Source organism: Erythrolamprus reginae, chromosome 1, assembly GCF_031021105.1.
Source record: "Erythrolamprus reginae isolate rEryReg1 chromosome 1, rEryReg1.hap1, whole genome shotgun sequence".
Taxonomy (NCBI): Eukaryota; Metazoa; Chordata; class Lepidosauria; order Squamata; family Dipsadidae; genus Erythrolamprus; species Erythrolamprus reginae.
Window position 1 is genome coordinate 248,210,911 of NC_091950.1, and position 27,200 is coordinate 248,238,110.

The 27,200-nt window shown below is 38.0% G+C and overlaps 1 protein-coding gene across 1 annotated transcript in view; it reads right to left on the reverse strand.

Moving 5' to 3' along the window:
* The window catches only part of KLHL29 (kelch like family member 29), a 510,819-nt gene that overhangs the window by 428,372 nt on the left and 55,247 nt on the right, over window positions 1-27,200 (reverse strand). The window contains exon 2 of the mRNA XM_070732799.1: window positions 8,148-8,240. The gene's annotated coding sequence lies outside the window, so the exon portion shown is untranslated. The remainder of the gene's footprint in view (window positions 1-8,147; window positions 8,241-27,200) is intronic.

The following is a 27,200-nucleotide window of genomic DNA, read 5'->3' on the forward strand; positions in this document are numbered from 1 at the left end:
TGGCAGATGGAGCTTCAAAGATGATAGACAGACTCAATCCTCACTCTGATTGGAGGACAACCGATTCTGAATGCTAGCTCATCCATCACTAGATTCATTCATTCATTCATTCATTCATTCATTCATTCATTCATTCATTCATTCATTCATTCATTCATTCATTGGACTTATATGCACTGAATACCCATTCTACAAAAGCAATATTTGAATATGTAATATTCAAAATTCAGTTTAAAAACAGGGTCACATGTATGGCACATGTTGCAGGTGCTGCACAAGAAAAGTAAAAAAAGTATTATCTGGAAATGTAAGAAATTATTTCCTGGGAACATTAAGTGATAATCTAAGGCTTTAAAGTTTGGATTTGCTTTTCTCCCTTAGTAAGCCTGCTCTCGCATGCTTTTAAAAACACTGAGTACAGTATCAAGTGTACAGGCATAGCTTGGCTTCCTGCCATGCTGTTAACATCTGATTTCAAGCACATATTGCAGTGCAAGTTTGGTTCATTTTGTTTATTTTTACCTGTGCAAGTGCTTTATACTTTGGGTACTGTTTTTTATCTCTTTTTTTAAATATATAGATTTCCTATTTTATAGAGCAGGAGAAGAACAAGGGAATAAGCAGTAAGGTGTCTAGGTGAGAATTAGCATAAAAATGCTTTCGCATAACAAGTAGGTGTTTTAAGAAACGTTTAAAAATATTCTCAATCCACAACTGAAGTGACACAGAATGGCTTTATTCAGAAAATAACCCATATAAAATATATGTTGATTTATCTAAACAGATACATTAGCTCCTCCCCAAATTTCAAAACACAAAAACAACACAAACAAAAATACTATGTGTCTGCAATCACACTTTCGAACCAAAGTGCACCCTCAACCTGGCAAAAAGAGATGATGTGAATTTGACTGGATGGAATTCCCAAAAGTTAAGGGCTGCCACTGGGAATGTGACAATTCTGGAGGGATGGGACCTTGAGGACACTGAACTTATTTCATTTTAAGCTAAAAGGGAAGATGAATCCAGGAGTAGACATTCCCTAAGATCACCTGGTTCAAAGTTATATAGGCAACCAACAACTTGAGACACACTTAGAAGCCAACTGGCAACCAATGCACCTTCCAAAGCTCTGGGATCATCAACGCATATCCAGATACAGTGGTACCTCATCATACGAACTTAATTGGTTCCAGGAGGAGATTCGTAAGGTGAAAAGTTCGTAAGATGAAACAATGTTTTTCATAGGAATCAATGTAAAAGCAAATAATGCGTGCAAATCCTTCAGGAAAATCCCAAACTTTAGAAGGGAGGCGAACAGAGGGCAGGGAGGAGCAGCTAAAGGGGGCAGGTGGAAGAAGCAAGGCTAGGCTAAAGGGTGAGTGGGAAGGAAGAAAGGCAAGGGGGGCGCCCCTCCCTTTTCTTTTTTTAAAAGACACCCTTTCAGTGCCTGTGCAAGCATGCAAAATCTTTACTCCTCCAAGCTGCCCCTCCCTTTTCTTTCTTAAAAAGACACCGTTTCAGTGCTTTTGCAAGCATGCAAAATCTTTACTCCTCCAAGCTGCCCCTCCGGAAAAGGGGAAAAAAAGAAACCCCTTCATCCCAGCAGCAGCTGCTTGGGTTCGTAAGGTGAAAATAGTTCGGAAGAAGAGGCAAAAAAATCTTAAACACCGGGTTCGTATCTTGAAAAGTTCGTTAGAAGAGGCATTCGTAAGATGAGGTACCACTGTATAGCCACTACTGTTTGGGATCAGTATATTGTCTACCAGTTGGTTTCCTAATGTTTTTCAAGGGTAGTCCCACAGAGAACATATTATATAGTCCAAACATGTAATGAATACATCATGAACGAATACGAGCAAAACCTCCTCATCCAGGAACGGTCAAAGTTGGCCTACAAAAATGTAACAGTGAAACTGTCCTACTAGCTTACAGCTTCAACTTCAAATATCAACCAACAAATGCTCTACCCTCCACATCGGCAAAAAGAACCCGAACTTCATATATAAACTGAATAAACAAAATTTCACAGCCAACCCCCACTCAGTAAAAGACTCTGGAATACTAACATCAAATGACCTAAGTGCCAAAGCTCACTGCAACAATATTGCCAAAAGGGCTTCTAGAGTTGTTAACCTGATCCTACGCAGCTTCTGCTCCGGCAATCTCACACTACTCACCAGAGCCTACAAAACTTTTGCCAGACCCATCCTTGAATACAGCTCATCTGTCTGGAATCCATACCACATCTCGGACATCAACACCCTCGAAAATGTCCAAGGATACTTCACAAGAAGAGCCCTTCACTCCTCCACTCGATACAGAATACCCTACAAAAATAGACTAACAATACTGGGTCTTGAAAGCTTAGAACTATGACGCCTAAAACACGATCTAAGTATTGCCCACAAGATCATATGCTGCAACGTCCTGCCTGTCAATGACTACTTCAGCTTCAACCACAACAACACAAGAGCACACAACAAATTCAAACTTAATGTTAACTGCTCCAAACTTGACTGTAAAAAATATGACTTTAGCAATCAAGTTGTCGAAGCGTGGAACTCATTACCGGATTCAGTAGTGTCAACCCCTAATCCCCAGTATTTTTCCCTTAGATTATCCACGATTAACCTCTCCAGGTTCCTAAGAGGCCAGTAAGGGGTGTACATAAGTGCACTAGTGTGCCTTTCGTCCCCTGTCCAATTGTCTCTCCTTTATCTCATATATCTTTTCTTCCTTTCATATATCTTCTCCTCTATTTTTATATATTTTCTTCTATCCTTTTCTTTATATATATTATTACATGTCTATTCTCTTCAATATGTATTGTGTATTGGACAAATAAATAAAATAAAAATAAATATAAATAAATATAAGAAGCCTATTCCAAATTGCAGACCATCTTTAGAAGGGAAGGATAACCTCACTCAGATATAACAGCTTTCAATGGCTGCCTATAGGCTTAAGTAGACACCCCATTCTACAAGTAAATCAAACCTAAATACAGATAGACCTTGGCTTACAACAGTTCATGTAATGACTGTTCGAAGTTACAACAACTCTGAAAAAAAGTTAACATGGCCATTTTTCACACTTATAACCATTGTAGAATCCCCATGGTCACATGATCGAACTCTAGATGCTTGGCAACTGACTCATATTTACAACGGTTGCAATGTCCAGGGAATCATGTGATCCCTTTTTGAGACCTTTTGACAAGCCACGCCAGTGGGGAAGCCAGCTTCACTTAATTACCATGTTACTAACAACTGCACTTAACAACTGTGACAAGATCATACAATGGAGCAAAATTCGTGTAATATGCAACAAAAATTTGGGACTGCAGAAGTTAATGAATTGAGAAGGCACTGAGACATATAATTCTGGTAAAAATGAACTGAAGAGGCTTTTGGCAACATTTGAAAGTTGCAAGTTTATACAATTCAGTAAAAATGATAGAATATAAGTAATAAAGAAGCTCCTTTATGTTTCGCTTTTAGACTCAAGTTTGCATTGGTGCCAATCTAGTTTGTTGGCAATTTGCAGGGGGTTCCAAACCAATTCCCGGCTGCTCACATATTGAAGGTAGGATGACGAGGGGACTTTCTGAACACCTACTCATGAAATAATTTACTATATTTAATACATTAAAATTATGCATACCTCTTAACATATCTTCTTTAAAAAACATGATTCCAGACAGAGGTTCTACATAAATATCCTGTTTCCCCCCCAAATAAGACATCCCTTGATAATAAGCCCAATCAGGCTTTTGAGTGCATGGCAATAAGGCCAAGTACTTATTTCAGGGTCCAAAAAAATATAAGACAGGGTCTTATTTTCAGAGAAACACAGTACCAGTATTAGTGGAGAAATAATTACATGTTAAAAGCATGTTGAATGCATGTTAAATGTATGCAAATTGATTCAAAACAAGAAAAAAAAAGAAAACCTAAAGCTATTCAGGGGAATAATAGGTATTTGATAATGTGTACAGGTATAAAGTAAATATAATGTATAATATTATTTCTGAATCCTATCTCTAGGCAGTTCTCTTAGATATGTCAAAGTGATTCATGCTCTGCTATTAATCACAGTTTGTTTTATTTGTATTAAAAGTTACTCTGGTAATATGGGAAAAGCCTGTCACCATTTGAAATAAAGCATGCAGGCATTCTGTCTTTTAAAACTATATTACAGTCTCCATTATACTTTATCTCTGGTTGCCAGAAAATCAACTCTATATTACAGGCTGAAGAAAGAAGGAAATGTATTCCTTTATAATAAAATTAAAAAAAGACACTGGGCAATAATGTTTCCTTTAATATATATTTAATTGAAATCATTTATCATTGGAAGTTTTGCAGCATAAAAAAATCTATGTGCCAAATAAGATACTTAAAATATTTCTATGATAGAATGATGTGTCTTTCTGAAAATGGTGTAATACACTTGCCATGTGTGTATAGCAAGCAGCTCACAGAAAAGAAGGGGGGGGGGGGAATAAAGTCATCTACATTTATCTGGCCACAAAAAGTCTGTGAGATGTGAGGGAGTCCTGGAGTCCTCCCCAACCAGGTAAGCGAATAGGAAGCAACTACATAAACACTCAGGACTGAATCTTAAACAGGTTCAGTTTATGTTGAAAGACAAGTTCAATTAAAACATTTGCCATCCAAGTTTATGCAAAACCAAAATTTGGTTGTAGCTGTATAAGTGCTATACACAAAGTCAAACCATAGAAACCTTAGAAATTTCTCCCCACATGTTTGCCTTCTTTGGGTGTTTCTTCTCATCCAGGGAGGACATGATCGAAACATTTAAATATGTTAAAGGGTTAAATAAGGTTCAGGAGGGAAGTGTTTTTAATAGGAAAGTGAACACAAGAACAAGGGGACACAATCCGAGGTTAGTTGGGAGAAAGATTAGAAGTAACGTGAGAAAATATTATTTTACTGAAAGAGTAGTAGATTCTTGGAACAAACTTCCAGAAGACGTGGTTGGTAAATCCACAGTAACTGAATTTAAACATGCCTAAGATAAACATATATACATCCTAAGATAAATTACAGGAAATAGTATAAGGGCAGACTAGATGGACCATGAGGTCTTTTTCTGCCATCAGTCTTCTACGTTTCTATGTTTCCTGGAAGGGCTGCATAAATGAGCAGTTTCTGGGACTGTCCCTGCTCCCCTTTAGCAGCATTCCCCCAAAGGATAGACAATTTTTAAATGTGAAGCTCTTTTGCAAAATGTTGAAAACCTATGATTCCCCTGAGAAACTCTCCAGGTACCTAAAATCCATGTACAGGAAGTCCTTGGTTTACAGCCATTTGTTTAGCACCTGTTTCAAAGTCACAACAGCACTGAAAAGGTGACTTACAAAAAGTGCCCAACTTACAACTTTTGCATTATTCCCCATGGTCAAATAAAATTCGAGTGTTTGGCAACTAGCATATATTTACGATGGTTGCAGTGTCATGCGGTCATGAGATTACCTTTTGTGATCTTTCCTGCCAGCTTCTGATAAGCAAAGTCAAGGGGGAAAATCAGATTTGCTTAACAACTAAGTGATTCACTGAACAACTAATGTGATGTCCTTAAACAGGTCACAGCAAAACAGCTCGTAAAATCAGCCGTGACTCAATTAGCAATCACCTTGATTAGCAACCAAAATTCTGATCCTAATTTTGTTATTTTTTGTAAGTTGTATTGTTTTGCTATTATTAATTGAGCTAGAAAAAGCTCAATTGAGCTGCTCATAAGCAGCTCAATCCTAGTCCAAGCTTATTTTTGGGATTCTTTTTCAAACATCAACAGTTTAAAACAGAAAAACAGAAGGGAAAAAGAGCCTCATATAGCCTCATTTAGGCTGACAACGAAGGTTAAATGAAAAAATGCAAACTCCTCTGAAAGGAAGAAAATTAAACTCACTCTTATTTTCTACAAAACAGTTATGTATCCGAATAAATGCCTACACAGGAACAAAAAGGAAAGAAGTTATGATTCAATTTTTAAATATTTAAAATTATAGTAATTCTATGTTCTTGAAAGACTATACATAAAAAAGTAAATGTATTTATTATGATTGTATGCAGTTTTTGTGAATGATGTTGGCTTGTAAACAGTACTATGTTCTAACATCTCTTGAATTCCAGAACTTAACTCTATGAGATCAAGGCATCCTTCATACTTTAATTTTAAAGTAACAATTTAGACTTTCTAAAAATAAAATACAGTGGTAGCTCTACTTAAGAATGCCTCTAAAGAACTTTTCTAGATAAGACCCGGTGTTTAAGATTTTTTTGCCTCTTCTTAAGAACCATTTTCTACTTAAGAACCCGAGCCCGGAAAAATTTCCCAGGAAATTTGAGAGCGGCACGAAGGCCCGGTCAGTTTCCTGCCATTCCCCCTGGGTTTCTCTCTCTCTATGGGAGGCAGCCTCACGCCGGGTGTATGGGAGGTGCATGCTCCTCCTCGCTGCCTCAGAATCCCTCTTTGTTTTTTTTAAGCCTTAAAGTTTAGGATTGTTTTGATTCCTCTCATCTCACCTTCTTGGTTCCGCAGCGACTGTCCCCCTCCTCTTCTTCCTCCTCCTCCCACCCAAATTCTGAGCTTTTATTTCTTTCCTAATGGGTTTGCACGCATTATTTGCTTTTACATTGATTCCTATGGGAAAAATTGCTTCTACTTACAAACGTTTCTACTTAAGAACCTGGTCATGGAACGAATTAAGTTCTTAAGTAGAGGTACCACTGTACCTAATTTTGTTGCAAGAAGCTAAGAGATTTTTTTAAAAAAATATGAATGTGAATCATAACCAAGTAAGAACCCCACACTAATACAGAAGTGGAAAAATAAATCCTGACATTATTATTATTTTCAAAGTTAGGTGTCTTGATATAATTTTTTTTAAAAAATTCTGATGCATTTTGCTTGCTAAGCTGAGTAGCCAATGAAAGGATTCACTGTTGGGACTCTCCTGCAATAAGCTTTTAATAACCTCATTAATTCAATTTAACAGTGTGCAAGCCTCTAATACTGTAACTGAAGTTTTACTTCTAGCTTATTCCCTGCCCCACATAACCTTCCTGAGGTAATAGGCTAAAGTTATTAAAAACACCAGCATCATAGCTTAAGTTCTATTACTTGCTCCTATTACAGTCTCCAGATATTGGGGGGGGGGATGAGGGACAAGTTTCTGCTCCCTATCGAAAGTTATTTTTGACCATCCTTTACATTTTATTAGATTGTAGTGTCTATACAGTGTCTCTGAATGTAAAAACAAAAAAAAATCCATCCCACTAAAAAAAAGAGCAAAAAATTCAGAAATAACCATCAAGAATAAAGATCATAGCAGGCAAATTTTACCAATCCAAAGCAAAGTACAAATCAACTTCTGAAAAAGTGGGCAGTACAATGTAAATTGGAGTTTTTATACAGTACAAGACATCAACATTAATGAAAGCAATGGGTTTCTCTCTCTTTTTTCTCCCTAAGCCTCAAAGGACATTGGAATCAGCTATCAGAGACACAAAAAATGCAACAGACAAAACAGGGGAGATTTGCCACATCAGCACAGGTTGTTCTTTATCACGATGCATGACTTTCAGAACAGCTAATCTGAAATCTGAGAAATCTCAAACTTGGTTTTAACTGCTGAAATATGACAAGATATAAAACCCAGGACCAAAAATGAATAGGGGAGCATTTAGCTTTGTATTTTTAAACATTATAGAGGAAGGCTATTGCTATATACCAGGTTCCATATCTATTAAATAGTTCCTAAAGACCACTCCACAGAAAAAGTACAATGAACAAAAGGTTTTGAATTGGAAATAATCTCTGGGCATTTTTCAAGTGTGTGATTAAAAAAACTGACCTTGGTATCACCATACAGTAACCCATTCAACTGCAGCAGCTTGATAAAAAAAATTAGCAGTATATGTGCCTGTATGTTTCTCCATTCTACCAGATATTGCAGGTCATTCCAAAAATAGCTTCACATGTAATAACCTCAGGACAGGCCGGTAAACTAATACAGATTATAAACAGTCACAAATTAGGAAACTGACACCAGTTCATAGGCTCACGTACGATAGCACATAGTTCACACGTAGGTTTAAAGTGCACTAAAAGCTTACCTTATACTTTCCAGAATCTGTTTTTAATTCAGTATTTTGTAGCCCCAAGAATCTTGTCATTTAAAGAAGATGCTCTTTGTGAAACCAGATCACCTGAAAATAAAGAAAGAAATGAGCTAAATGGTTTTCTGAAGTTAAGAATTTTACTTAGAACCAAATCCATCCAATGTATAAATGAATGCTGGGTTTTTACAAACCATAAATAAAAATTATGCAAGAAACTTTGGTTGCTTCCATTGCCATTTTTTCAGTCTTAGGATAATTTATACATTTAGCAGAATTATATGAAAAAAAAATGTCCTGGGTGGTTTGAAAAATCCATCATATAACAATAGCACTTATATACTGCTTCATAGTGCTACATACAGCCTCCTCTAAGCTGTTTAGAATCAGCTTATTCCCCTCAACAATCTGGGTCATTTTACTGACCTCAGAAGGATGGAAGGCTGAGTCAACCTTGAGCCTCGTGAGATTCGATCTGCCAAACTACTAGCAGCTGGTGATCAGCAGACATAGCCTGCAGTTCTGCAATCTAACCACCTGAGCTCATTAATAGATTTATTTATAGATTTTATAGATTTATAAATTTATACTATTTACATTTATAGATTTATAGCTATATATGTATATATTTATATCCATCTAAATCTATTATATGAAGAAACTTAACTCATCATTGAAAAATAGCCCAGTCTAGTCAAGTGTTCTTATACAGCATTTGTTGCAATTTTTATGATTCTTTTAAACATAAATATTTGATATCAGGTAGGCAAAAATTTATTTAAATGATTGATTAATTCTGTTAAATAGGGAAGCAAATAACAGTGTCTAGGAAAACTAAATGAGTTACAGCTACTGGTAATTAGTTTACAAAACTTTGGGATGTATCAAAGTATATCTGCATCCTGTAAGAACAGATGAAGAAAACATTGGGATGTTGAATTATTTTGAATGTTTGAATTTAGTAGTTAAATCACATTAGTTGGTGATTATCTATAATATAAATGTAACATCTTCTTTCTTCTCTTAAAATTTTTTAAATACATTCTTATAAACTTTTATATATGTTGATTTTTACTATTTTAAAATTGATAATTTTACATATTTTACAGATGTTAAATAACAAAATACTTCTTTTTTCTCTTCTTTAATTATAATGATGACTTCCAATTTGAACGGAGCGACTGTAGCTCCACTAAATATTCTATGTTTGTCGTGTTTGTTTTTGAAAATTAATAAAATATATATTTTTTAAAAAGAAAAGATTAAGAAAACAAAATCCAGATGTGGTTTTGCACAAACACAGAAACACACACACATGTGCCCCAATAATTAATGCTGGGAGACTGTTACGTATTCAAAAACAGTGCTGTATATGCCTAAAATCACACACAAAACTGTTACATTTGATAATATAGAAACCCAGTCTTGGCGTATTTATACTTTGAGTAGAAAGAAAATTTTCATAAAGGTATTATAAAAATGGTGCTTTGTTCTTTAGTTTCATCAGACTCACACACATTATATTAATATTTGATAAAATACAGTACCATGCAACCATTTAAATAGCTATTAAAGTAACACTTACACAGTAAGAAAGCAAATCAAAATTATTTAGAGCCATTAAGTCATTTTTAAAAGTGTAAATGTTAACCTCTTCTAAGAGAGTCCTGTGACACTTTATTGTGCCTTTATAGTGACTTTATTGTAGCAGATGCTTTTATTAGCTGAAGTCTTCTTTGTCAGAAAGAGCAGACAGAAAACAACGCATCCAAAAACCAAAAAAACCGAACAATAAAAGTGGTTTTACCTCACAATCTGCTTATAGCACCGTTTCTCTAAGGCCCAACTTAGAAAATAAAACGCCTGAAGTCACTTTTCAGCATTTTATTACAATTTCCCCATGAAGCATCCTAAGGCTAAAAAAACCCCCCACCTAAAATAAATAGCAGTTACCGTATACTGGTAATTGCTCATTCTTGTGCAATGCATCTTCTATAGCATTTTTAAAATTATAACTTTGCTATATGCTTCTTGTGCATTATTTGACAAGTAATCAAATATCAATTGGCTTTCAACTGGCCTTCCGAAAGGCTGTAAATACAGTAGTACCTCTAGATACGAGCTGCTCCACATGCAAGTATTCCAAGTTACGAGCCACGACAGGAGTGAAATTTCTGTTCGACACCCGAGCTCAAATTCGGGATACGAGCCAAGCTTCCCCTAGGTGGCGCAAGAATCCTTGCTTCTGGTTATCTCGGTGGGGGGGAAACAAAGTCTAAAGGCATTCGTTCGAGATCTGAGTTGATCGACATACGAGCTCGGTTCTGGAATGAATTAAACTTGTATCTAGAGGTACTACTGTAGCTGGCTTTGCCTGCAGGACTGGGGGCTGTGAATACTACTTTCTTGTCACAGCCGAGGTGTGATGGATTTGATATGTATGTTTGTCCTGATTGGACAAGTTTTATTGGGTTTTACTGTTTTTAAGTATTTAATAGTTCACATTTTTACCATTGCATTATATTTTATATTGTTGTGAGCCACCCTGAGTCCCATGGGATTGGGCAGCATAGAAGTCAAATAAATTAAATTTAAGAATAAGACAGGCAGATATCCTAAATCCTTGTTCTTTTTAGGATTTAGTAATAAGAAGAAAATTCTTATGGGCAAAGGAACACCTGCACTATTTTGTGTATACAGGAAGTCCTTGATTTACAACTACAATTGGGACAAGAATTTCTGTTGCTAAGCAAGCAGTTGTTAAGAGAGTCACACCTGATTTTACAACTTTTCCCCCCCCATGGTTCAGGAAATCACTACAGTTTAGGTGACTCTTAAGGAGTCATTAAGTGACTCCAACTTCCCACACTGAGTTTGGTTGTCAGAACCCAGTTGGGAAGGTCATAAATGGAGTTCACATAACCCTGGAACAATGCAACTGAGATAAATACATGCTGGCTTGCCCAGCATCGGAATTTTGATCACCTGACTGTGGAGATGCTGCAATGGTTATAAGTATAAGTAGCAGTTTTTAAGCTACTTTTTTCATTGCTGTTGTGACTTCAAACTGTCACTAAATGAATGGTTGTAAGTTGCGAACTACCTGTTCTATCCTGAACAAGTAGTGACTGAAATTAAAAGCATCCGATAGTGCTGCTTCCATCACCCATCACAATATTCAATACTGAACTATTGTCACATTATAGTACTTTCTGTTTGTTCTGTCGGGCTCTCTGGTAGACTCTTCCCAAAAATTCACAGGTAAAAATTTCAGACACACACATGTTTGAAAATTCAAAACAATGTTCTTTATAATGAAAATTCACTTAAACCAAGCCCTCTTTTGGTATAGCAAAGAGCACTGGTCTCCAAACAAACTGGTGATTTGTACAAGTCCCTTATCAGTTCTGTGATACTTAGCTTGCAGCTGTGAGGCAATTCGCAGTCCTTCTTCTTTCACAAAGTGAAACACACTTTGCTCTGGTTTAGTTTCAAAGCGGGGAAAAAGCAGCACACAAAAGGTCAAAGTCAGTAAAGCAGCCACGAAACAACGATCAGATAATCCTCCACAATGGCCAAACCCACAGGCTGCTATTTATAGCAGCCTCACTAATCACCACAGCCCCACCCAACCACAGATGGCCTCATTTTCTTTGATAATAATCTCTCAGTTGTTGTTGGCTATGCATCGCTCTCCGCATGCGTGGCTGTATCATTAACTCTTGTTCTGAATCCAAGGAGGAGCTAGATAATTGATCTCCTTCTGAGCTGTCTGCCACACTCTCCTCCTCCTCCCTGTCACTCATGTCTTCTTGGTCAGAGGAGCCTTCATCAGCAGATTCCACCGGGGGCAAAACAGGCCTGCAGCATGTGGATGTCTCCCCCACATCCACAGTCCTTGGGGCAGGAGCTGGGCCAGAGCTAACCACAACACTGTTCATATCAGGAGTTACATGTTGTTGTGATTAGCTCTGGCCCAGCTCCTGCCCCAAGCAATGTGGAGGTGGATGTGGGGGAGACATCCATATGCCGCAGGCCTGTTTGCACATCTGTTCCCAAAACTTCTAGATCCAGACCACGTCAGTCTTCTGACCACAGTGCAATCCATTAAGGCAGCAGCATGGTTGACCCAGAAAATATCAAGTGATGCTATTGCGAGATTACTTGTGTAGCTCACTTGATGTTTAGCGGTTTTCCAGTATTTTCTGGTATTTTATTAAACAATGTAATACTACACCATTTGGTTCAGAATACTTTTTTTCTTGTTTTTCTCCTCTAAAATCTAGGTGCATCTTATACATCGGTGCGTCATATACATTGGTGCATCTTATACACCGAAAATTGTTGTGGTTAGCTCTGGTCCAGCTCCTGCCCCAAGCAATGTGGAGGTGGATGTGGGGGAGACATCCACATGCAGCAGGCCTGTTTTGCTTCCAGTAGAATCTGTCTCCTCTGACCAAGGAAGCATGAATGACAGGGAAGAGGGGAGTTTGGCAGACAGCCCAGGAGGAGATCAATCATCTGTATCATCCCTGGATTCTGAACAAGAATTAATGACACATCCACACATGCATAGAGTGATGCATAGGAGACAACAACTGAAGGATTATTACAAGAGAAAATGAGGCCTCCTGTGGTTGGGTGGGGCTGCTGTAATTAGTGCTACAGATAAAAGTGCAGCCTGGTGTGTTAGCCTCATGGCAGTTTATCTGATTCATTGTTTCGTCAAGATCGTGGTTTTTTGCTGTTCAGGATTGTGTGTGTGGACTCTCTGGACTTTAGAATTGGACTCCATTTCCCAGTTATTGGGTGAGCAATTGGATTGCATTTCACCTGTGCCTTGTGTGTACCAGAAAATCCCTTTGACATTTAAAAAGGGAACTGTTTCTGTTTTTCTGTTTATAAAAACTTTTGGGTTTTCCTTTTATCGTGTGGTGTGTGTCTTCCTGGACTAATTACCCTGTAATTACGGGCGGTTGAAACACGCCGGCAGAACACATGTTAAAAACCAACCACATGTAATATGTGCACTTGTAAAAGATGAAGGATAACAAAAGCCTCTAACACAGGGGTACCCAAACCTCAGGCCGTGGCTCACTACCAGGCCATGGCCAATTCAGAACTGGTCTGTACGAGAGGCAGGCCAGTATGCACATGCATGCGGTTCAACCTGCATGAGCAGTGGGCCAGCTCACCCAAACATGTGCAGCTCTACTTGTAGTTGAGTTGCATGGCATATGGGGGACGCATCGGCCTACCACTTGCGGTTCCCCTCTCACACACACACACACCAGCCAGGCCACCAAGCCACAAAAATTGAAGACCGCTGCTCCAACACAGTAAAGCTTATTGTATCAACGTGCTTTTTTTTTTCAGTAGCAGCTTTCTTTTTTCACTGAAAGTGCTTTGGATCAAGCTCCTATTGTTTAAAAAAATAGAACAGAATACAGATCAATTTTATATTTAGTTCATGTAGACCTGTTAAACTAATGTCAGAAAAGATCATTTAATATTTATGCATCAAAGGACTTTAAACAGTATTCTACTTACTTAAAGAAAAAGGGTTTTATTTTTTTTGAAAAAGTCTTTAGTTTTTAAAAGAAGCCCACAGGAAATACTCTATGTTTTAATTATAAATGATGCAGTGATCTCATTACACAATGAATTATGTCGGGCATCTTTTCAATAAAAAAGTATCATTTTTAAAAAATAATTTTGATTAAATAAGAGTGTTGTTAGTATTTCACTTAATATAACCCAATGTCGATCAAACTTGTATAGCTGCTCATCACACCAAAAATTGGTGACAAATAGCAATCAGAGAAAACCCATAAATATAAAATATATTAAAAATAATAAAATTACATTAAGAAATAAATAGTATTTTTAAAAAACCAAATATACAAATCCCAGACAAAAAGAGGATAAAAATAACCAGCTCAACAATGGAGTCATGTAAGCAGATCTCTGATTCCTCGGGAGCCTTAGGCCTGATAACATAAACCATGTCTTAAGAGCTTTGCAAAATGACAAAAAGATGGAGCTAATCCAATTTGGGGAGAAGAATGTTCTATGAGGAAGGCGCCACAGCAGAGAAAGCCTATGTCTTGGGACTCACCAATTGTAGATCCCAGCTGATGGTATTTACAGCATGGTCTCTCTGCCAATTTTAATGGGGTGTATTGATATAACTGGAGAGAGGCAGTCTCGCAGGTAGACCTGACTCATGTTGTAAAGGGCTTAAGTGTTAAAACCAACACTTGGATGAAGAAGCAAACTGGCAACTAGTTCAGCTCATGGAGCAGAGGTCTAATACAGAGGCAGTCTACACTAGTTGAAGTTTCTGGATATTCGTCAAGGGCAGCCTTATGCAGAATGTATTGCAGTAATACAATTTGGTTGTATTCTGCTGCATATATCTATCAACGATGCAAACCTAGGTAGCACAATAGCCGCATCTATCTTCAAAACCAAGCAGATTGTATTATGGGAGGCAAACATAGAGGCAGAGAAGAAATAAGCAATTTGTACAGCCTCATTCAACATGATATTGAACACCACCCACTGAGCTCTTATTTGTCAAATACTTTTGCCTCCTACACAGGGCAAAGTCAGCTGAGAAATATTTTCAAATGGAGAATTATAATTGTTGTCCAGAAATGTTCTTGTTTCTAAAAGCAGTATGTGACAAATCCCCTTCTATATCTCATTCAGAGAAAACAACGTATGGATTATGTGTATGACCATAAGTTCTAATACATACTGAAAATTTGTAAGATAGCAGGGTTACTTTATCACCCAACACTCAGTTCATAATTCATTAGCCGTTTACTAAATCTGTGCTAAAGATATTTTTAGATGACTGATTAAAATTAGAGGAAACAATTAATTGCTTTTGTTTTTTATTTTTTTTTAAATCCAACACACACCACCGAGAGAAAATTTACAGCAATAAATCAAAAGCATAGAAACATAGGTCTAAATGAAATAGCTGGATGAAAAATTAAATATTAGGAAATGTGGTTGTTTTCAGACACAGAGTCGCCAGCACTTTTCACATTATTGCACGTTATCTATTTATGAGTGGCTTTACGTTTATTGAGCCTAGAGAAAACCCAGAAAATATATTGCTGGTAGGAGGTGGAGGTATAGAGGTTTGCAAACCACTGAATACAGACATAGCTGCCAATATCTTTATTAATGTAGGAGCTTGTTTCAGGTTCAACAAGCAGAGAACTGGAAATGCTGTTTCATTCAAGCTGTTACGGTTGGAAATATGGCTGTGAACTGGCAGAGAAAAGCAAGGATTTCAAATGCTTAAGGTCTGGCATGTAGGGAAAAATCATCACTTGCACAACTTCATACTGTCCTAGTCTCCTATATAATCAATCTGTGACTTCAGACTATAAATAAGTGTTCATCTGACTGTACTTTTCTCCAAATTTAAACATTTCTTCTACACGAAGTGCATAATCTTCCTATGCAATTCTATCGGATCAGTGTCAATATTTTAAGTCATGCAGATCAAAAGATATTTGCTTTCTAGCAAGAACCAGGCACGAGTCAATAAATACTAGAGTTTATATCTTGCCCATCTCTAACTCACTCAAATAATACAACAGCATTTCTAGCACCGATGATTTCAGGCAATGTTTTCCTGAACAGTACAATTCAGATGCACTGAACACCCAGTTTCAGCAACCAGGCTGAATATTGCTGAACACAAGAATGCAAGTCAAAGGCAGACTATGAGGATCAAGTGGAAATATTGTGATAGGACAGAAATTGGTTTATTAGGACATTTTCACTCCCTCAATCAGAATATCAGAATTGGAAGGGACCTTGTAGGTCTTCTAATCCAAGCCTCCTGTTCATGCAGGAGACCCTATATAGACCCAGGATAGCGACTTATGATGTGTGCCGCAGGTGGCATGTTGAGTCATATTTGAGGGCATGCAAGACATTGCCTTGTGTCAGCTCCATAAGAAAATAAGAAGAGCCATGCTGAATCAGGCCAAAGCCCATTGAGTCCAGCATTCTGTGTCACACAGTGGCCCACCAATTGTCCCTGGGGATCTTGAGCAGAAAGAGAAGGCAAGACCCTCCCTTTCCCCTGACCCTCAACAAATGGTACTCAAGGGAATCCTGCCTGCCTCAACCAACATAGAGGCGGCACATGGTGACAGCTGTCACGACCTCTTCTGGAAGTGAATTCCATAAACCAATGACCCTCTGGGTGAAGAAATATTTCCCTTGATTTGTCCTCACTTTCTTACCTATGAGCTTTAGGGAGTGCCCCTCGCCCTAGTATTGTGTGACAGAGAAAAGAATTTTTCTCTGTCCACCTTTTCTATCCCATGCATGATTTTATACACTTCGATCAAGTCACCCCTAAAACACCGTCTTTCAAGGCTGAAGAGACCAAGGTGTTGCAACCTACGCATATATGCATGCTGGCCAGTTGATTTTCAGCATACTGGAGGGGGTGGTTATTTTCATCTCCCCCAGGCTTCAGGAAAGCCTGCGGAGGATGAAAAATGGACCCAAACTGGAAGCTTATTTCTGAACTTCCGGATTGGGCCTGGTTTTTTTTTGCCATCCACAGGCTCCAGAGGCTTTCTTGAAGCGTGGAGAAGGCAAAAATGACCTCTCCCCCACCCTCAGCTGGAATCTGTTTTTCGCCATCCACAGGATTTGGAGTATTCATAATTTCTGAATTCAGCATTTCTCATCTATGCGGGAGAACAATATTGGTAGTCCTCGCTCAGTGACATTCAAAGTTATGACAGCAATGAAAAAGGAGATTTATGACCAGTCTTTGATCCTGCAGCCATCACAATATGCCAAAGGTCATGTGATTGCAATTTCATTTGACAACCAGTGTGCATTTATAATGCAGCATCCCAGAGTCATTGAATCATCATTTGTGGATTTCAACAGGCCAAGTCAATGGGGACATCAGAAGAAAGTTTGCTGTTTGCACATTGCTGTTAGCAATTGTGGGTGGTTTACTAAATGATCTCAGTGGAACTAACACCGTTATCCAACATGGTCACAAGGTGCTTAAAGATAGAGTTGCCGCTTCCAACTGAATTCAGTAAGTGAGGATTATCTGAAACTGTTTTTGAAGTTTGCGCTTATTTCAGTGTTATTACAGAACCTAAAAATAGCTAAGAGAGTGTTTGCCATTTAGTAAATAATACAAATTAGACAAATAAGTTATTTTCTCCTCATTATACTCTACTGCACAACCAGTGGTGAGTTCTAACTCACCTCGCTGCCAGTTCGCTTCCTCCCGTGTTGCATGGCTGTACACACATCGCATGGAGTGTGCAGTGCCAAAAATTTGCAACTCCCTACAAAAGCCAAAAACAAGATGGTGGTGCATGCACAGTGCTGGTTTCTGTGCATGCGCAGAAGAAAAAGGTCAGCAAAAAATCCCCCAATTTTTTTTTTTAAAAAAGATGACATCCATGGACCGGCATTGGCAGAATCGGCTCTGTGACATCACCAGCAGTTTGTTACCGGTTCTATAGAACCGGTGCGAAGAACCCACTTCTGTGCACAACCATATAAAAATAATCTCTGGAACTTTCCCACTATCAGTAGATAACTGTCTATCTGTCTTAATGCTTCCTGGGATATTGCAAGGAAGCTGCAAACTAGTAAGATGATAGCTTACAGGTGATGAAAATATATGTGCTGCAAACCTAGTTATTTCATGCTCTCTCCAGATGCTTCCATGCTATTATAAAGGTTTTAGGATAGTCTTTTTTGTTGATTGTTGTTAGCTGCCCAGAGTTCATAAGTTAAAATGGCAGCCATTCACAGTGCATTTTCAAAAATAAATCAATAGGCAAAGAAAAGTTCAGTGTATTCCAGCTAGAAGGTCAGTTCAGAAGAAAGCAAGAAATAGGTAGGTTTTTCTATCCAGTCCATAGAAAAACACAGGTAATAAAAACTGTACATTTTTTAGAAGTTAGATCAGGACTGGACAATTAATTTTCCCAAGAAGCCACACACCAAATCTGATAGTCTTTAGACAAGTAAACTTCCTGCTGATTTCCCATAAATCCAAGTCAATGGGGAAACCAGCAAAAATGTGGGTTGCAAAACAAGCTGGAAGATAGATGATTGCTGACAAGTGGGGGACAGCGTGAACAGATGTGCAAGGGAGCGAGGGAGGCACAGCAAGTCTTGGGGAGGATGCACAAGGAGACACTTGGGCACAAGGGAGGCATCTGAAAAGGTGTTTGTGTGAAAGTGAAAGGGGGCGCAGAAAGGGTTAGGGAGGGTGCGTAAGAGTTCAAGAGAGACTGAGCAAGGATCAGACAGAGTGCGAGAAAGGAGGCTTGACAAAGAGAATGTACAAGGTGTGGGTATAATAGGATCTAGGACAGAATTATTATTATTATTATTTATTAGACTTGTATGCCGCCCCTCTCCGAAGACTCGGAGCTTATGGTTTGTAATTTTAGTAGTATTGATAGACTGAATTTTACCATGGATTTTATCTGTTATTTATCATTTTATCCTACAACCTTTGATTGTGTATTCACTGTTTTTATTGGTTTTGGTCTATGACTGTAGTAATAAATTTGAATAAATTTGAATATACTAAGAAAACAAAATACTAGGAAACAGTTTTGGCCGCTTAAAAACAATTGTCTTTGTAACCTTAATACTCCTCTTACTTACAAATGATTCCTTTCTATGAAAATTGGAAAAGCCATGCTGATTCAAGCTTAATTTAGTTTTATACGCCATTTCCTAAGGAATGGGCCTTATCCACAACAATGTACTTCATTCATTTACAAACCTTGTGGTATATGTATAATTTGCCTTTTGGCAAAAAAGAGAGAGGAAATATAGAAATGCATAATTAAATCAAAGCTGTTCCCATTTGTAACTCTGTAGGCAGTCAATTATCAGTAGCACAAAACAAATGAGATAGTTCATGCTTCATTAGCTACACATTGAAATGGGGGAGAGTAGTAGACTAAGGACTAAGAGGACAGGAGACATTCACTTTGGGTTACATCAGAACAAAGGGCCCAAACTCTTTTTCATGACCCCATACATGCAAACTTTAAAAAAATACTTATTTGTGGGCCTCTGGTAAGATCCATAGTGTAGGTGTGGAATGATAAAGGAAGGAAGAAAGGAGAAAGGTGCTGGCTTCTACTACCAGCCCTCAGCCAGCCATCATGGTCAGTGTCTGTGCTCCCTCATAGTACAGGGCCAAGTTGAGATGTTTGCCTTACTTCTCACAAATCACTATCAACTTTACTGCAAAGGACTATCTTCAAATTAATAAGTACAAATTCATACCATAATTCAAAAAACGGGTTAAACAAAGAGAAGGTGAAATATATTTTTATGAGATCAATGAAATTCCAATTCCAAGGACAGAGACATGTTATTGAATGTCACATCACAGGAAAAAAAATCATGCCATAAGAATAGAAATTCAATCTAAGCTATCTTCAGATGGCTCTATATGGGCGTGATATAGTATATTAACCCGAGTAACATACAGCCAGTGTTTTTGGAAATCTGGCTTGCTTTATTTCCACTGCTACTTCTTCCACCTCATTTAAGCAAGTGAGCACACATTTTAAATCATGATGAGAGACTTCAATTTCACATCTTCAGGGATGCATTGTCAAATATATTTGTAATGGCTTCATCTATTAACTGTCACTGCTGAGCAAACTAGGTGAGAAAATAATGGTTAGTGGTACATTAGGTAGAATCCAAGCCTGATGAAAAGGAACTGTGCTAATGGAGTTGTTAACAAATTTTGTTTGTTTGTTCAATCCATGCAGGCCACAACAAGTTCATAACCGATTCCCATGCATGAACGTGAGTTTAATGAGCAACATAACTCTTTAAATCAAGAAAAAGGAATATAATAAAAGAGTTCAAATGACTACACAGTACTAGCTGCGCTAACACAAAATATTAGTTTATAAAATCTACCAAAGACATTATAACTGCAAAAGAAGTTGCCATATAAAAACAAAGGACAACCTTGATGCTAAACAAAGAGCTAAAACATGGATGGATAGATGGATGGATGGATGGATTTTGGTATTTGAAAAGTGTTTCTTACCACACATATTTGTATCATATGACAATCATTAAGTGTTGTACCTCACAATTCCTGAGAAATATATCTTTTCTTTTATGTATACTGAGAGCATATGCACTAAAGACCATATGCACCATATGCATCTTGTGCCTTCAGTCACACTTGGCCAATATATAATTTTATTCTATTCACATAATATATTAATTTATATTTCCATGGGGAGAAGAAGAAATCCTGTGTACACAATCTTATTACTTTTAGCCAAAAAAGGGACAAAGGACCTACACAAAGTTTCATAGTAAAACTTCATTTATGAATCAACTGTACAGGATTCCAAGTCCTACAGTACTGTTTTACTGAACATGAACAGGCCAAGGCTGCCTTCAAAATCATATTACGCTTCCCTTCTAATCGCTGCCAATGTAACAGGATGAAAAGCAACAAAAACAGGGATATATATTTAATGCATCTAATTGCTGATAGATGAAAAGAGGGCCTAAAGTTTTCTTTTTCAAATTAACATAAATGTTTAATATTCTGGAGAGCAGTGCTTTATGGAGGTCTACATTATTCAGTAACTTTAGCAATTATAAAAGTATTTTGCACATTATCACTGTTGAAGGCTGTCCATTGTCTGATATAATATGCTGTTTAAGAAGCACTGCTTTGCAGCAGGCATAGAGAACCTTAGCTATTACTAAACTGTAATCCCTATCATTCCTCTTCCCGGATGATGGTGGGCTACAGCTACGGGGATAAAGTTCAATATCTGAAAAAGGCACAGCTTATATACAGAAAAACAGAATGCTATCTAGATAGAGATATTCACCACCAGTCACAGTGATGTAAAAATGACACGTGTATCATTAAAACATTGTGCAAATAATATAATTACACACTGGTATCCTTTAACATGCATCACAATATACATGTGATGTGTGTCCCACCCTACCTTCAAACCTCACAGAGAGTAAGGAAAGTGGCCATGATGGAAATATGCAGGAACTGTTGTTTAAGCAAAAGGGAGTGAAATATTTTGTAAGTCCAAGAAAATGACAAAACATTTGGATGTAGTTCAGGTAAGCGCCTCTCTAATTCAATGAGCTATAAGGAGGAGGAGGAGGAACCCCACAACAGACTTGCATGATTTAGTTATTATTAACAATCTCAACAAAAGTAGCTTTACCTAATGAGGCTTCCATCCTTCTGTGTTTAAATGTGTTGTTATTCAACTTCCATGACCCACAAAACCAAGAAAGTGCCTTCCACCTCCCACCTCCCCACCACCCACCCCAATAAAGTAGGCAATAATACACAAATTATCTGAGATGACCTCAGCTTAATTTATAGCACATCTGTGTCCTAAACCAATTATCAGCATTTGACATTATCAGCAGTTGCTAGTTTCCAAAAGCAATTAAACATTCCAAGCTGACTCCTGTAATAAAAACACAATCAGAAACAGAATGGCTAGAAAAGTTGCTATGCTCACCCTTCATTCCAATTCTGCCTCTATCAATCATGTCAGCTTCAGTGAAAAATACCAGAGGCAGATGAAAAGCAATACTGATCATTTGCAGCTGGTGGTACTTACCATTAACAGCAAAAAATAGTCGATTGAATTAACATTCTTCATTCCTTTGCTACCATTTGTTGTTTGACAGACATATCTGGAGCCCATATATCTATACATATGACTTAAATCAAGAAACTTCACCAGCTCTATGACATGAAATTAGCAACCCTGTGGGATCCCTGTTGTAATTAAAGTCTGGAAACAGAAAGGGTTATACTATTAGAAATATTCAGTAGAGGCACTATGACCTACTTTGAATGTTAATACTCATCAACACAAAAAGTGTGTGCTTCTCTTTTAGGCAGGCTAAAACTGCATAGCCTTGTGCCTATTTTTATCCATAATTTCTCTTGATAGGCCAAGGATGTTTGGGTGGAATCACTTCCAAGCACTTCAGAAATCTTGCATTTAGCCCAAACTTTGCTTGTTCATAGTTTTTATTTGGTGGTGAAATCAAAACAACAGAAATGGAAACAGCCAGTTTATTTTTTTACAAATTGTTTTGCACTTTTATGCTGATTTTTAATATTTAGCTGGCCCAGAGTAATAAATTTGAGACATATAAATAAATAAATAAAGCAAGCAAGCATCATTTACACTCTTGGATCAGCAGAAGTTAATTTAGTCGACTGAACCCTGCAACTGTTAAGACTCAACAAAGCATGAGGTTTCAGATATTAAAAAGCATAAAAACAGTCATTTAGAACCAAACCCAGACACATAAAACACAAGAGTGAAGGACAGAAATATTTCAGACTTCAAGCCAAATTCTGATCAGGATAACACGTTTGCACTGGAGATATCAAAGGAATGAAAGTGTAGTATGGGAAAATGTTGTGTCTATTGCAAACTGACATTCAAATGAAACAAACAATATGTTAAAAAGTTATGATACATAAAACAGAGGTGTCAAACTTGCATTGTTGTGGTGCTGTCACATGACATACTGTGATATTTCCCCCCCTTCACTTATCGGGTGTGGTGGGCTGAGAGTTTGACACCCCTGTATTAAAGTAACCAAGATGTATTTAGAATCCACAAGGCATGTAACAACTTTTGAGCACCCCTAATGTTTGGAAATTGAAAAATTTGACACAACCCTAATAATTAATTCTCCTATAAAACTATACAACTGCACACAAACTTACTCCAGCTTTTAGACAGAAATAAGCAGACATTGAACTATGTCCATCTTGAGCAGGTGGGATGGGGAGATACCATTAGACCAAAAAAGTCCCAAAATAACTGGATCCTTTACTATGTATATATTAGTTACTGATATGAAAAAAGTCTGCTTGAAAAATAATCCAAATAACACCTCTGGACATATTCCTCTCAGCACTCAAAACCTTCCGAAGAAAAGAAGTTGCCCTAGCTTTTGTACGGTTGACAAGCTTGCATGTAAGATTTTTCTCTTTTAGAAAATATCCAGGGGAAAAAATTATTTTTTTGAGATCGATCTTATGTACCCAATGCAGAGGCTGGAGTTTCATCTCCCTGGTGTTGAAAGCCAAGCAAATCAATATCAACTATTGTCTGAAACTTGTTTGATTTTGGAGGATTTGGATTCCCTTCCACTTGCAAGCAATTTTAAAACAAGCAGTATAAAATTGCTAGAAAGTAAACTCTTGATATTTGGTTTTTCTTCCCTATTATAATAGCTATGGCCTCACAAATAGTTTGTAAAATGTTAACAAACACATCTAGGTTACCAGAAAATATTAGCCCGGACATACAGAAGATATCTCCCCATCAAAAATTTTACTCCAACAGATTAAATATTTAAAAGGTTCCAAAATGCACAGCATTCTTCACTCTTTCAATGTTGTGTATGAAGATACAGAAAGACGTCTTCGCCTGAACATTTAGTATGTAATTAATTGACCATGTTTCACTATGTTTTCACTACACTACACATCACAGACATATAAAACTGCATCACATCACAGATCATATAATGTGTTATTTCCCTGAATAAATTGGGTTCTTTTTATACTTGCCAAATTTAAATTCAGTGTGTATTTTTTTTAAAAAAGCCAGGTTAACTAGTTTTAGTTTATATATGTATGTGTGTGTGTGTGTGTGTGTGTGTGTTTTCGTAGATTTTCACGGGTACAGGTATGACGGTCTTGGTATATTCGGATTTCTTTCCATGTAGGATTTGGAAATTTCTGGCGACGTTTCGATGAGGTCCCACTCGTCATCTTCAGGCTGGTGTTTCTGTCCTTGTTCTAGGGCGAACACAGCGAGACCTGAGCTGCCTTCCTTCTATAAATACTGGTGGCTGGGTGTGGTTTGATGGCTCAGTAATTGCCTGCTGTGTAGAAACTTCCTGGTGAGTCAGTGGGGTAACATCTGGGGTCGTTGATGTAGCTGAGGTATGCTGATTAGTTAATGGTTGTGGATTAGGCATGATATCCTGAGTAGTTGGAGCTTGCAGGCTACTTGATTGTTTTGCAATGTGTGTTCTGAGTCTGGTTTCAGTTTCTATGGCTGGGATACGTTTGAGGGTTGGTTTCCAGATGTCTGGTAGGCAGGAGGTATCATCCCGCTTGTTCATATTTTGGGGATGTTTTTCTATCTCGATGGCTTCCATGATTATTCTTTTGCTGTAGTGTTCTGTTTTGGAAATTAATTTAGTACTGTCAAAATCAATTTCATGTCCTGTAGTTTTGAAGTGTTGGAAAAGGGAGGAGGTTTTTTCTTTTTTCCTTAATGCATTCTTATGTTCTGCAACACGTGCATTTACTCTCCTGTTAGTTTGTCCAATATCACAATGGCATCGCCCTCCTCCCTTACATCAAAGGCACCACAGACAAAATCAGTAAAATTCTCCGCAAACACAACATCAAGATAGCCTTTGGTACAGATAAAAAAATAGCCAACATCCTAAGAAACCCGAAAGACAATATCCAGCTAGAAAACCAGGGAGTTTATCAAATACCGTGTAAAATCTGCCCAGCCACACATATTGGACAAACTAACAGGAGAGTAAATATTTACAGCAGCACGAAGCTTACAACTTCAGCCTGATTATGGTGAATGTGATTTCACCGAAACGTCGCATAGACATGCAAAATATTACATGGGGCAAAACCCAAACTCAGAACAATCTACATACATACATACATACATACATACATACATACATACATACATATATATGGGAGGGCAATGGCTTAGTGGTTAAAGATACTGAACTTGTCAACTAGAAAACATGACAGCCTGGGTTTAGGGCCTGAGCACTGCGCAACAGAGTGAGCTCTCATTCCTCACCCCACCTAGCAGTTCGAAAGTTTGCAAATGCAAGTAAATTAATAGGTACCCCTTCGGTGGGAAGATAACAGCATTCTGTGCCCCTTTGGCATTTAGCCATGCTGGCTACATGATCACAGAATGTGTTGTCCGAAAATACCATAACTCTCTTGGACAAGAAATGGAGATGAACACCAAGCCCTAGAGTAGTGCTTCTCAATTATTTTCTGTTATGCCCCCCCCCCCCCCGCCCAGGAAGAAGTAAATATTTTATGATCCCCAACTCTCTGATCTGGGTCCCAATGGAATTTTAGTGTTAATATTTATTATTTTATTTATTGTAAGCTGCAAGCAAACTATTGGCTGGGGATGGCTGTTCTACTCACTTATCTGGGAGTAAGTCACACTGAACTCAGTGGAGACAGTTTTCAGTTAGGCAGGCATAGGCTACCATGGTTAGGGTTCTCCTTTGACATGGGGCCAGGTCAGCTTAATCAAGCAGATGTTTTGGGCTCACCGGCCTGGCCCATAAGTGCCGCCTCTGCCAGGCATTCACAGCAAATGGTGTGGAAGGAGGCTTCAGGCCATTTGAAACTTTCACCCACCTACAGAGGATGCTCCTCCTTGTCCAGCAGCAGGTTTGCCATACCGTTCATGGCTACCGCGGAGCCCGTCAAGAACAAGAACCCACACAGCTGCCCCACCCCACTTGGCCTCTGTCTCTTCTGGGCTCAGAGCAGCATGCAACTGGGAAAACACTCCCCGTCTGGGGGAATCAACTGAGCGGGACAATGCATGTTTCCCAAGGTCACCCCCCAATGGCATTGCTCCATGGCCCCCAGGGGTGTGCCCCCCACTATTTGAGAAGCACTACCCTAGAGTCAGATAAGACCGATACAGAGAAATGTGTACTCATATACAGGGGGTGGACAGAAAAATGGAAACACCTTGAAAAATCATCAAAATATCTTTTAATATAATAACATCTTTTGCGGCAAATACAGCCTCAATTCTCCGAGGTATTGATTCATACAAATTGTGAATTGTTTCCAAAGGAATTTTAGCCCATTTTTCAGTTAAAGCACCTTCCAGTTCTTTTAGAGACGATGGTGGTGGAAATCGTCTTCTTGGTCTAGGACTAAAACTTTAAGGAACTATACACCATACACAAAACTGATAATAAAATGGATAGAGGAAATGCAGAATGGTCAAGATGATATTCATTGTTCAGTTACTATTTTTCCCCACTCTACTTGAGAGTACTGTATTTTATGTCGTCAAATTTATGAAAGTGACCAAGAAAAGATCCTATTTTCTTCCACTGACAGGTTAATCAAAGGTCATTTTCTCTAAAGTTCCATTTAGCTCATACAAGTGAGCATATTCTCTGCTGCCTTTAGCCCTTGCTGATTCTCTACAGGATATTTTATTTCATATTTCCTCTTTTAGGAAGACTTAGAAGAATACTGGCTTCACTGAAGATAACCCAAGGAAAAAGACAGCAAGCTCCAGGCAACTTCCACATGCCAAGAAAACTTGAAAATCTCAGAGGAAGATGTCAAAAGGAAGAAAAAATAAAAAGTGACCACTGGAACTATTTTGTATCATTCATAAAGCATCACTCCAAAAGCCTCCCCCCACCCCCAAGATCTGCTCCAAACTACCCAGCAGGAGGAAGATTAAAAATATCTCTTCACTTTAACCTCCAACCAACCTGATTCTTTCTTATAAATTAGAAGCCTTCATTAATAGCTACAGCTTGCCCCTCAGAGTCTATTTAAAAAGTTTTCACATCAATCAATCCAGATTTCAGATGGACAGAAGCATACATCCTAGCTTGCAATTAACATTTAAACGCTTTGACTAAAGTGATAATCTTCTTTTAGTCTTAAGGGAAAGGAGGAGGATTCCGTGACTGATGCTGAGCATAAATTCGTAATGGACTGAAATATGCAGCCATCAATTGGGTCTAAAGACTGCAATACTAGCTCTCAAGGCTCTGCACCAGGTTTGGAGAAATAAAGAGCAAAAAGGGTTTTTTTTCCAGAGAATACACATTTTAGTTTGGATTATTACTTTATATTCAAGTGTTTGATACTTAACTATTTTCATAACGGACAAGCAT